We start from the raw sequence: 12,796 nt of genomic DNA, 5'->3' as shown, positions 1-12,796 counted from the left end.
CATCACCCCATAAATGTGAGTGATACAGCTCAAGTAGTGAAAACTCAGTATCAGGGTATCAATAACTGTGCAGCGATTTAAATTAACACAAGGTCACCTCGTGTGGCTGCCCATCCATATTAGTCACAAACAACCAGCAATATATTCTTGTGAATATGCACACATGCACTGTCCAGTGTGAGTATGCACAAGCCAAACATTGTATACATGGACAGTGTGCACATGTAGCTAACACATGAGACATACAAAGTATACCAGGGACAAAGGCCACTGAGGCAGACCCGTGCTGAACTCCATGTTGAGACTCATGATCAGTGCCAAAAAATCATGAAGGGCAAACACAGTACACAGGTCGTGGAACAGGTAAGGTGCTAACACATGTTACAGACCTCCCTACAACATGATGATGTGCTAAGCAATATGCATATTAATGCATTGCACCCTAGAAGTACATGCGCAAAAATGAAATACCCAAAGCAGGGGACACATGTGGAGGAGGGGAAGGGATGTAAAAGAGCATCAGCTGAATATGGGGCATTGAAATGACAATGCATAAATTGCCTGTCTGACCAGACCACCCCAACTGTGGTAGTGTTACCAGGCTTCTGAGCACTGCAGGTAGCATGTGACACACATGACAACAAACAGACATGTACCTACCCCCTCCTTGCTGCTGTCCCTCTTGCAACTGCCTATGGAGGTCTGGAAAAACCACTTCCAGGACCCGGAGCATGTGGGGAGTGAGGTGACGGGTGCCGCCATGCCGGCGTGGAGCTTCAAGCTTCAGCTGGACCCGGGCGATACGGCGGGTCCAGCACCGGATGTCCTGCCACCTCTTTCGGATGTTCCAGATCCTTCGGCGAGGGCCCCCCACAGACCTGACAGCCCTGGCTATATCCAGCCAGATCTCCCCCTTCTCATAGGCAGTTACCTGTGAGGAAGACAAAGTGAAACAACATCAGTACACCTGCTCCATGTCCCAAAGACACACACTTGCACCACATTGACGATGACAACGGGGCATAGGATGCTGACAGGACTTGCATCATTGTCCATGTGAATGTTGCCTGTAAGCAAACACCAATGCACTACATGCCTTTGAAAGGCAACATATGCCATAAAGGGTGCAAACCACTCACTGAGCATGGCACACACTGAACAAGATATGCAACTTCAGGGTGGTGGACAACACGTGACATGCTGTCACATATCACACTACACCTAAGAACCCTCAGCAGACCACACATGCACACCCTGGCACAGATCATTTGCTCGTCATTGTCAACAGTGTATACAACCTCACTTTGCACATGTCACACTTTACAAAGATGTGACACAGGCGTCATGCTAACTGTCCAAGTCATGCACAGGGCACTGCATATTTGTCACATCAGATGGGTACAGCTGTGGTATATGCCATGTATCAGTGTTGCCAAACATCACATACACAAATAGCCAGATGACAAAGAACATTCACACTCTTCAATGTCCATAACTTCAAAGCATGCATTTGTCCAACATCCACACAGGTCACGAAAAAAAATTAACAACAGTGAGTACATTCATCTGTCACTCTGGGGGAAACACTGTTACACCTCAGTAAATCATGGCTAAAAACATGCAAGGTGTGGCACCGCAGAAAGTGTCATTCACATTGCATTGAATGTAACAGTTAGCACAATGCAGGTAAGCAGTAAACACTATTTAACTACATCATTCACTGCATGGGAGATGAATGAATGAATGAAATTAGTTTTCTAAAGCGCGAATAGCTGCCCTGAGGCGTCTAAGCGCTAAGAATACCAACTGAAGCTTAGGTAGGGAGGGAGGAATGTCTACTCACTGTTTAGTTGATGAACAGAAGCGTTTTCAGCTGTTTGCGGAAGGAAACAAGGTCAGGGTTAGATCTTAAATGCTGGGGAAGGGCATTCCACAGCTTGGCTACATTATAGGAAAAGGAGCGGCCTCCCAATCTTGATTTCTTTATTTTCGGCACAATGGCCAGATTGGCAGAGGTTGAGCGCAGCTGTCTGAGAGGATGATAGGGTGTGATAAGGGGGAGATTGATTGCAGGGCCTGAAGACCAGAAGGCCTGATGCGCGATACAGAGAGATTTGAAATGGACTCTTTCCCTAATGGGAAGCCAGTGCAGTTTCCTTAGACCGGACTTTACTGAGGATCTGCGGGGGATTTGTAAAAGAGTCCGTGCTGCGCAGTTCTGTATCAAGTGCAGTTTGCGCAGAGTAAAATCAGGAGCTCCCAGATATAAAGCATTCCCGAAATCCAACCTTGATTGGATCAGGCCCAAGACCACGGTCTTTCTTGCTTCGAAGGGGAGTAGAGGGAGGATCTTTCTGATGACAGGGACCTATCCAGCCAGACACCAAGGCTTTTAATGGTATTTTTAGGAGCAGGGGCAGGACATAAGCTGGGTGGCCAAAGAGTGTCGATAGAGAATGGTGCAGTACGACCTAGGAGCATGAGCTCAGTCTTGTCTCCGTTGAGTTTGAGACAAGACTTGGTCATCCAGCTCTTAACACTCTCCAGGCACCCCGCAAGATCCACACACAATGAAAATTCCCCTTCCTGTGCCAGAGAGACCACAAGTTGAGTATCGTCCGCGTAGGTAATGATCTTGATACCATACGGACGGACGATCTCAGCCAGTGGCCTCATGTAGACGTTAAATAACGTCGGGCTCAACAATGATCCCTGCGGGACTCCACATCCCAGAGGCTTACTGGAGGAGGTGACATTGCCCTCATACACCTGGAAAGATCTATCATTCAGGTAAGACCTGAACCATTCCTGGGCCCTGTCAGATATTCCGGTGTCCTGGAGACGCTGCAAGAAGATATCGTGGTTAACAGTGTCAAATGCCACACTCAGATCGAGGAGGACGACTGCCACCGATCCTCCCCAATCTAAGATCCTTCTGGACTCCTCCTTGACGGCCAGTAGTGCAGTCTCGGTCCCATGCTTGGGGCGAAAACCAGTCTGGGAGGGATCGAGCTGCTGGTTTTGCTCGAGGAAGGTTGTTAATAGGCTGTTTATATATTTCTCCAGGATTTTAGCTGCCGAAGGCAGCAGGGAGATCAGGCGAAAGTTGTTAAGATTCTTGGTATCCAGATTGTTTTTTTTAACAAGGGCTCTCACCATGGCCTGTTTCCACGCCTCTGGGACTGTGCTGGTGGAGATCGAGGTGCTGAGTACTGCTAACAGTGTAGGGAGGATGGTCTGTATAGCAGAGACTAGAATATGAGGAGGTGCTGGGTCCCTAGGGGAGCCTGATTTCACCTGAAGCATGAGGGAGGTGAGGTGTACCGCATCTATCTGGGGAAACTCCGCCAATACTGGAGGGCAGTTGGATGTGTTTTCTTGTAGAGGGCAAAGAGGAGCCTCACTCGAAGTGGTCTGCTCTGAGGATGGAAAAGAGGAGTAGATGAGATTGATTTTCTGAAAGAAAAAATTGGCCAGATCTTCACAACGGAGCAGGGATTTTCGTCAATGAGTGGAGGTGTAGGGAGGTTGATAAGACTTTTTACAATTTTGTAAATCTCCTTGGAGCTGGAGCTAGCCTCTTGGATTTTGTGTGAATAATATAGGGATTGCGCGCATTTTATGGCTTTTTTATATGCTCTGATAGCCTCTCTATAAATAATTTTGTCAGCTCCAGCATATCCTAGTCGCTTTTTGCGTTCTAACCTCTTACAATAGCACTTCTTCTCGCGTAGTTCGTTCGAGTACCAGGGAGCTGAGATCCTGGATCTTTTTAAGATAGTTTTCTTCATAGGAAGCGTGGCATTTAAAGAGTTATTTATCCATTCGTTAAACATTTCATTGGCCTTTGATGGAGTCTGACCAATTGAGGGGATAGAGTTTTGTAACTCTTGCAGTCCACTGGGCCAGCGGGAATTTAGACCAATTACGTGTTTCTCGTGCTGTAGGTGTGAGGGGTGAAGACTTGTCAGTTTTCCATAGTAGCGGAACTAATGCATGGTCTGTCCAGGGAAGCACTATAGGGGGGGCATGCTCTCAAGTTGGGACAGTTGCTAAATACCGGATCTAGCAAATGGCCTTTGGTGTGCGTGGGAGATGAAACCAGCTGAGGCAGCTGCAAAGCAGAGAGATCTCCGATTAATTTATTGGCGATAGAGTCATTAGATTCATCAAAATGTATATTGAGATCGCCCGATAGCGTGAAGTTGGAGGATGAAAAAGCCAAATCAGCGACTAGCGGGGGCAGAGATTCGTGAAACTGTTTGGCTGGGCCCGGTGGGCGATATATAAGTGCACCAGAAAAGCTTATGTTGGGGGAAAATTCCAGGGAGAAAGACAGGCTTTCACAGTCCGGAAAGGGGTTGGGGGTGCAGCGACAGGTGAAACAGTCTCTGAAAATAATTGCTAAGCCACTCCCTCTTTCATTTACGCAGTCCTGTCTCATGATTTGGTAGCCCTGCCCCAGGGTTTGAACCAACTCAGGGTCGGAGTGAGGAGTTAGCCATGTCTCGGTGAGAAAAAGAGCGTCAGGTTTTTTCTCATCGATTAACAATGATAGCTCTGTACAGTGTCTTGGCAGTGACCTACAGTTTAGGAGGAACATTCTAAACAGTTGTTGTTTGTGTGTGTGGGGCTTGGACATGAGATATGTCTTGCAGTCCCTGCATTGAGTAGGTAGGTCGAGCGGAGAGTACTTAAAAGCACAGGGCAGATTTACCTGTGAGTTAATAGCTCGAAGTTCTGTGGATGTATATCTCCGAATATTTTTTATGGGAGAGATAGGGGTTGTGGCCCCAGGTCCCGGCCCGTCGCAGACGGGCTTGCCTTCGGCGCGCTGACGGCGCGCCCGCTGCACCCGTCCGCTGCGCGAACGGGGAAAGCACATTATTTATAGGGAGATAAGGCTGCAAGGGGCGTGGCCTAATGATTGTGGGCGTGGCCTCAGGAGGATGGCGGCGATCAAGTTAGAGCCCGCTGCAGCTAAAAAGTCTGCTGCGCGGGAAAGCCCAGAGCGGAAATGTTAATCCCCAGGAGAGGGAGGTATGTGATTTAAAAACACAATCAATTAAAGAGTTTTTAAGGCAAAGTTAAAATTCTAATGTATCCCGGCTTCTGCCTCAGGAGTAGGGTTGGCTTCTGAAAGGCGCTCGTATTCAGCGCGATTTAAAGCCCTCGTCGGGGGCGTGGCCTGATGATTGTAGGCGTGGCCGCAGGAGGATGGCGGCGATCAAGTTAGAGCCCGCTGCAGCTAAGTAGTCTGCTGTGCGGGAAAGCCCTGAGCAGAAATGTTAATCCCCAGGAGAGGGAGGTATGTGATTTAAAAACACAATCAATTAAACAGTTTTTAAGGCAAAGTTAAAATTCTAACGTCTCCCGGCTTCCGCCTCAGGAGTAGGGTTGGCTTCTGAAAGGCGCTCGTATTCAGCGCGATTTAAAGCCCTTGTCGGGGGGCGTGGCCTGATGATTGTGGGCGGGGCCTCAGGAGGATGGCGGCGATCAAGTTAGAGCCCGCTGCAGCTAAGTAGTCTGCTGCGCGGGAAAGCCCAGAGCGGAAATGTTAATTCCCCGGAGAGGGAGGTATGTGATTTAAAAACACAATCAATTAAACAGTTTTTAAGGCAAAGTTAAAATTCTAACGTCTCCCGGCTTCCGCCACAGGAGTAGGGTTGGCTTCTGAAAGGCGCTCGTATTCAGCGCGATTTAAAGCCCTCGTCGGGGGGCGTGGCCTGATGATTGTGGGCGTGGCCTCAGGAGGATGGCGGCGATCAAGTTAGAGCCCGCTGCAGCTAAGTAGTCTGCTGCGCGGGAAAGCCTAGAGCGGAAATGTTAATCCCCAGGAGAGGGAGGTATGTGATTTAAAAACACAATCAATTAAACAGTTTTTAAGGCAAAGTTAAAATTCTAACGTCTCCCGGCTTTCGCCTCAATACCACAATGTACACACTCTCCAAACAACATTGCATCTCTGTTCCATAAATACACAATGGCTGTAGTGACACTCACACATTCATCACTCACCTCATCCCCTGGTTTCCCATACAGCTTTCTGAAGTTTGGTAGGAGGGCATCCAGTAGGGCCTGGTTCTCCTCCTCACTGAATGCAGGTGTCCTCTCCATGGTCAGCAAAATCAGAGTCCAGGGAATACAGAGACAGCAGCAGTGTTGCCCACTCCAATGTTGTGCAGGCAAGTGCCCTCTCACAGCCATATGCAGCCTTAAATCAGTGCTGCTGAGGGGCTGTCAGACCAAGGAGTACAGTGTGATAGGCCAGATTACTTTGCATCCTATGTTTCATCCAATCCCATTACACATAAGGCCATGACACATATTTGCATGGTTTAAAAATTGAGCTTGAGCTCCACAACGAATATTGCAACCTTGCATAGTTTTGGCCAACAGAATTTTTCAGAACACCTGTAGAACACACTTAAATCTCAGTTTCCTTGACAACTAGCCTGCATTCTGGGAATTCTACTCGTCCGCTAGATGTTCCCTATGTAAATTCTGGGATCCCCACACAAGTACGGTACGTTTTCCGTCACAAATGCAACTTTCTCAATAGCGAAACGTCCCGCACACACACACGCAATGGCAGGGTACAGTCCGCTCACGTATGGCTCGAATGTAATAGTGAAATGACCCGTACACATGCACGTACTATTGGGGTACGGTCCGCTCACATATGGCTTGAATGTAATAGTGAAACGTCCCGCACACACACACACGCAATGGCGGGGTACGGTCCGCTTGCGTATGGCTTGATTGTAATAGTGAAACGACCCGTACACACGCACGTACTATTGGGGTACGGTCCGCTCACATATGGCTTGAATGTAACGGTGCGTTTTACAAGCTCATGCATGGCACCATTACAATAGTGATACCAGGAAAAAGCATGGCAGGGATGTAGGTGTAAGGTCATAATGAGGATGTTGATGTATATATTGGCATGGCATCCTTACATCAGCAGGCTCTAGGTGTGGCAGACAGTGATATAGCACAGGTCATGTGATCATGTGGCACAGTTGATGTGTGATGAGCTGTTGAGACATGCCATTTGTGATGGGGCAATATGTGGTTCACATAACCTTTACACTTGTCACATAGGTAACATCATAAACATGTTGTCATGCACATCAACACTGGGATGGCACACTATTCAGTACGAGCATCTGTCACATGATGCCAGGGACAGGGGCACTGTCTCACTTGTCAAATTGACGCCCAGCATGACCCTGTGTGACAAGGTCATGTGTGTGCCATGTGAAGGATTAGGCATGCTGTTTGTATCCCGTGAACGTAATCTGCTGTAGGTGCATCTATGATGGATCTGTGCCATGATTGCAAGGGTTTCACATGTACGCACACCATGCCACAGGGGCATTTCAACTGCTCATGTGTGTGATGGCATCATAGATCATATGTCCCCAAACATACAGGTCTGCATTCTGAAAAAGGCTGTGGTGTAGTTTAGTCAAATGCACACCTCATTCACAATATTACAGATATGTGCAATAGATCGCACATGTGACGTGGGTGTGTGCCTTGCAGTCAGCTGTCTGGATGTGTTGACAACCTTCTCATGCAGATCACGTGACATGTGTCACTGACGTGATACATTGTTCTGCTCACTCAGACCAGCCCAGCCCAGCAGATCATGTGTGTGCATGTCATATCCATTTCACAGACAACAGGGGTATCAATTCTTATGGAGGAGTGCCAGCTAGCTGGCATATGTGTCCTTGATGTATAGCCCACGCCAGACTCAATAGTGATTTGATGTGTTGAAGCAGTGTTGCTTGTGCTGTGTACATTGTAATTCTTGTTGGCTGACTGTTGTACACCTTTTTTCCCAAATATGTTGTGCAGGGCACCCCCTCTGCCAAGGCCGTTGCCAGACTTGGATTCCATGAGGGAACGTGATTGCATCCGCCGTTACAGATTCTCTCAACAGTTTATTCAGGACTTGACGGACAGGCTAGAACCACATCTCCAACCACGACACAGGTATCCAACTGCACTGACACCCAAGGTAAAGGTAATGGCAGCCCTACATTTCTTTGCTACAGGTATGTTCCAATTTACCATAGCTGATGTGGGGGGATGTCACAGACCATGTTCATCGTGTCCTACATGATGTGTTAGCTGCTATGTTGAGGAACATTGATGAATTCATCAAATTCCCTGCTCCAGACGAGTTTACAGGTATCAAGGGTGATTTCTATGCCCTGGGACACATGCCACATGTAATCCGGTCCATTGATGGAACACATGTTTCTTTGGTGCCACCACAAGCTCAGGAGCAGGCCTACCACAACAGGAAACATTACCACTCTATAAATGCCCTGGTGGTGTGTCTTGCTAACATGCTGATTTCACATGTTTGTGCACGTTTTCCAGGATCGTGCCACGATGCATTCATCATGAGGCGTAGCAGGGTACCACAGATGATGCTGCAGCTGCACAACCATCGGGCATGTCTTGTTGGTGGGTAAACTCTGTTTCTCATGTATGTCTCAATATTATTTATTTCTCTGAAGGCATCACATTACATACTCATTGCCATGATGTCTATTTGTAGGAGACACAGGATATCCCAACATGCCGTGGCTCATGACTCCTCTCCGCAACCCCAGAACAGCTGCAGACCAGCGGTACAACAATGCACACGGGCAGACCAGTCGAGTGATAGAGCGAACGTTTGGACTCCTGAAGAGCCGGTTCAGGTGCCTCGACAAGACTGGCGGATCCCTCCCATACGCTCCGCTTAAGGTGTGTAACATCTTCATTGTGTGCTGCATGCTGCACAACATGGCAGTTGAGAAGGCCGTGCCACTCATCCTGGATCCTGATGAGCTGGAACATCCACCTGTTGAGGATGAAGGCCTTGGCCAGGATGCAAGCGATGAGGAGGAGGAGGATGATATCCGGAGTCAGCTCATACGCAACTTCTTCTCATAATGGTGAGTCCTACTAAAATATTGTGCAAGCTTGTACCATAGAGTGGCATGTGCAGCATACTGTGTGTCCAGCTGACTGTATGCAATGTCACTTTGATGTTTGTTGTGCAGTGTCACACTAGCGCTGATGTAATGCCACACACATACGTGCAATGTGTGAACTTGGAATGTACAAGTGTACTACTTTCTTAGTGTATTATACATGACCATGTCTAAATGAAATTATTCTGAACGTGACCCCTTGTGTGCCTGTCATTCCCAGGTTGCCCTGCTTGTTGTCTGTTGGTGTCATCTTAGTCCTCCTGCTATTCTTCATGATGATAGCAACGTCAGCCGAATCAGCGGTACATGCACGGACATGTTAAAAAGTCAGTTTGGGTAAGGATTCCAAACAGGCTGTTTTGTGTTGGTATGGTTTCAATTGTGTGGTAAATGTTCATGCGCATTTTGTAGGACCATATATACATGTCACATTTCCATGTCTCAAAATTCATGTTGCCCCACTCCCATGACAGGACAGTCACCCTTCTTGACAGTCATCTGTAGTTGAGTTTTGACTCTGGTGAATGTATCAATGTGTGTAAACCGTGACCCTGATATATTGCAGATACCACGGTTTGACATTGTGTGGGACATCCCAACCATGGCCTCTGTGGGGAATTGCAGCCTCACTGTATGCCGCAGGATGTGTCTGGATCATCCCCTCAACCTTGTGGGCCAGTACAGTTTGATTTCCCAAAAACCATGTTGTGTAGGTGTGGGCCAGTGTATGTCCCACATGTTCAGTCAACTGTCCTGTGAGTCTGTTTGCATGGATGCATTGCCCCTTGTGCCAGTATGTCATGTCACTGTCATGTCGTTACCTCAGTGCCGGTGGAGAACACTGCTTCGCTAGCCTTCTCTGTGAGTTGATGTTAACTTTCCATTCCCATGATGCCAGGTATGTTGTGCTGATGACATCACAATGTTGGGCTGTAGCAAATGTTAAATCTCCGTGGCACCAGTCGAGTGAGGTTATTCAAAGGATTATCTGCTGCTGTGCAGCATCTCATGGTCACGGTAGGGTTTTTTTGTGGCTTTGTTCCTCATTACTCGCTGTTGAGTTTGGTTCCACCTGCTTGTCATGTTTAGCATAGTGAGGCACAGTTGCAAGAGCCAATGACTGGCTCCTGTGGGGCTTCCTTGTGTTTATGTCATTCCCTTCCTCATTGGAGGAGCTGCTTACGGCTCTTGCGGGTGATGTCTACTTTCCCTTCATGGCCCTTACGGATTCACCGGGCTAACTACGGATTGTTGGATTTGTGTCAGTAGCACTGCTATGCATTACATTTTCAGAAATTAGGACCCTCAATCATACACTGTGACTTAGTTGATGGCCGCATGGATCTAATTGCATAGTAGCAGCCTTGTGAGCGTTACACATGCTTAATTTAGGTGACAAACTGTGCTACCTTTTATGTGTCCATGTTCAAGCATCTGATCTTGTCTCATTGCAAAATCTGTGATCACACATAGGGTACAGTGGCAGTGGTTACACTTCACAGGTGTGACTGGTACAGTGTAGGTCTGGAGGTATTCTGTGATTCTGTGACAAAAGTTTGGAATCCTTATGCTTGTTTTCCTTTGTTTCAGATCTCCCTCCCTGCAGTTCCCATCCTCTCCTCCCCTCGCCTGATCTCCTTTTTGTGTCTGTCCTTTGTACTCAGACCAAGAGGCTATTTGGAGATGGAACCCTTTCAGCAACGCACCACTCTGATGATCAAAGGTACGGACAGTCCCTGGCAGTCATGTTGAGAATCTTTCACCAGCATGACAGGTAACATGCTTGCATGACTGTTATTGTCTTCAGAGCAATGCCACTGGGCATGTACAATGGCTAATGCAGCATGGCCTCACAAACAACTTTATCCTATTATGTAGGAAGTGTGTTTCCCACAGTACCATGTGCCTCATTGCTGTCAACGCACATCTCTTGCCAGTCTGCATGCATTCAATATGGCATTGTTTACGATGATTGTTCATATGTGGTTATGTGTACAGTGACAACACGCATGCTGTTGGTAATGGCAAATGTACCATATTGTGTGTGACGTACATGGTTGTGTATGTGTTGTTTAGCTTGCTACACACAACATGCAGGCTACACCTGCTGACGCTGTGTGTCCTGTGCCCCGCATGGCCTTAGGGTGCCTAATCCTGTGCCCCTTGATCTTTGGCGATTGTTCACCCTTTTTGCTCGCGGTGGCCCATGGGTAACCAGACTCTCCTGCCTTCACATACACATGTCACTTTGTGCCTTGCAAGAATTCTTGGGTTTGTGTGCTTGTTTAGCATGTTGTCTCACCCCTTCTGCCGTCATGTGTTCACTCATTCCTGCTGCTACATCCCCAGCCACAACGCAGCACCGAGTGGCCAGATCCTGCACCACACATGCCTACAAGATACTCCTCCATCCATCTATTCCTAAAGCATGCAGCAGCTTGTCTGTGCCACTGTTGCACAACCTCCATGACAAAGGCAGGTCCGTCAGCACCTGCAACATGCACACTGCAAGACACTCAGCTCATTTCATGACTCATGTCACACAACAGACTCATGCTCCAGCCACCCTCCACACAGTGAACACCAGACAATCATCCACCTCGTATCACGCTACCACAAACACACCCATGACAGCTTCTCAGCCTGTGTGTGCAACTCATACTGGCAACACGATGCAGCCCCACCTAACAGTGCATCTACGTACAACCAGGTCATGTGCCTCGTACAGCACACACACAACTTTCAGCAGCACCACATTGTACTGTGTTACCTAATCAACACAACAGCACCACACATCGCCTTCATTACTGTAACGTGGTAGTACGCAACATCAGCACACCACTTCTACATAGCCATCACAGACGGATAGTCCAAAACTCACAGGGACCACACACCAAAACCAGGATTATGATTGGTCTAACTTAACGAGGTACACCCTCAGAGTCACATACAACACCAAGAACACACTCCGCATTGTCAAACATCTGCACATCCGGTATTACACCAATAGCCTGACCACCCTAATTGTAACTATCATCTACAGCTCTCCAATCCTACACACACAATTTGGCTAAGCCATCTATCAATCAATCAATCAGTTCATTTGTTGAGCGCCCTACCTAATCGTGAGGGTCTCAAGGCGCTGGGGGGGTGGTGGTGGGATGCTACAGATCGAAAATCCAGGTCTTGAGAAGTCTTCTGAAGGCCAGCAGGTCCTGGGTCTGTCGTAGTCTTGTAGGGAGGGCGTTCCATGTCTTTGAAGCGAGGTAGGAGAAGGATCTATCACTGGCGGTGGTTTTCCGGATGTGAGGGACTGTGGCAACTGTGAGGTTTGTAGAGCGGAGGCTGCGGGTGGGTGTGTAGAAGCTGCATCGGTTGTTGTGGTATGCTGGTCCGGCGTGGTTAGGAGCTTTGTGTGCGTGGATGAGGAGTTTGATGGTGATCCTGTTGTTAACAGGGAGCCAGTGAAGTCCTCTCAGGTGTGGTGTGATGTGGCCATGTTGGGGAAATCGACGATCATACGTGGCGAGGTGTTCTGGATGCGTTGCAGCCGTCTCAGGAGTTTGGTTGTTGTAGCTGCATAGGGGGCGTTCCCGTAATCCAGTGAGCTCGTGCAGAGGGCCCACATGACTGTTTCTCACGTATTGGAGGTGATCCATTTGAAGATCGTGCAGGGCATTCAGAGGGTGTTGACGCAGGAAGCTGAGATGGCGTTGTCCTGCTTTGTCATGGAGAGGGAGGATTTGAGGATGACCCACAGGTTGCGTGTGTGGTTGATGGGTTCTGGGGCTGTG

The sequence above is a fragment of the Lissotriton vulgaris genome, chromosome 5 (assembly GCF_964263255.1).
Source record: "Lissotriton vulgaris chromosome 5, aLisVul1.2, whole genome shotgun sequence".
Classification (NCBI taxonomy): domain Eukaryota; kingdom Metazoa; phylum Chordata; class Amphibia; order Caudata; family Salamandridae; genus Lissotriton; species Lissotriton vulgaris.
This window is presented reverse-complemented; position numbering follows the sequence as displayed.